We start from the raw sequence: 340 nt of genomic DNA, 5'->3' as shown, positions 1-340 counted from the left end.
TTTGGTTTGTTTTTGTTTTTAGTTGTTGTGGTGATGGAAATGGCTCCTATGTCTTAGACAACAGCTCTGGGGGGGGGGGGGGCTGAGGAAGGGCTGGAAGCATTGGGCTGTGTAAGTGGTCGGCAGGCCTCCCACCAGCTTCTGCACTTGCTTCCTGGGGCCTCCGCATGGACAGCCCAACACCTTTGGCTTACTGGCCCTCAGGCCTCCTGCGTTCAGGCCTCCTGCGTCTACTTGGTGCCCAGATGGGTGCCTATGGCCCTGTGTCCTGCCCCGGGTTCCCCACATGGCCCTCGTCACGGAGAGCCCAGGCCCGTGCTCTGGCCTGGGCTGCTGCTGT

This window comes from Myotis nattereri (assembly GCF_964212035.1).
Source record: "Myotis nattereri genome assembly, chromosome: 8".
NCBI lineage: Eukaryota > Metazoa > Chordata > Mammalia > Chiroptera > Vespertilionidae > Myotis > Myotis nattereri.
The sequence above is the reverse complement of the archived record's forward strand: the minus strand, read 5'-3'. Positions refer to the sequence as shown.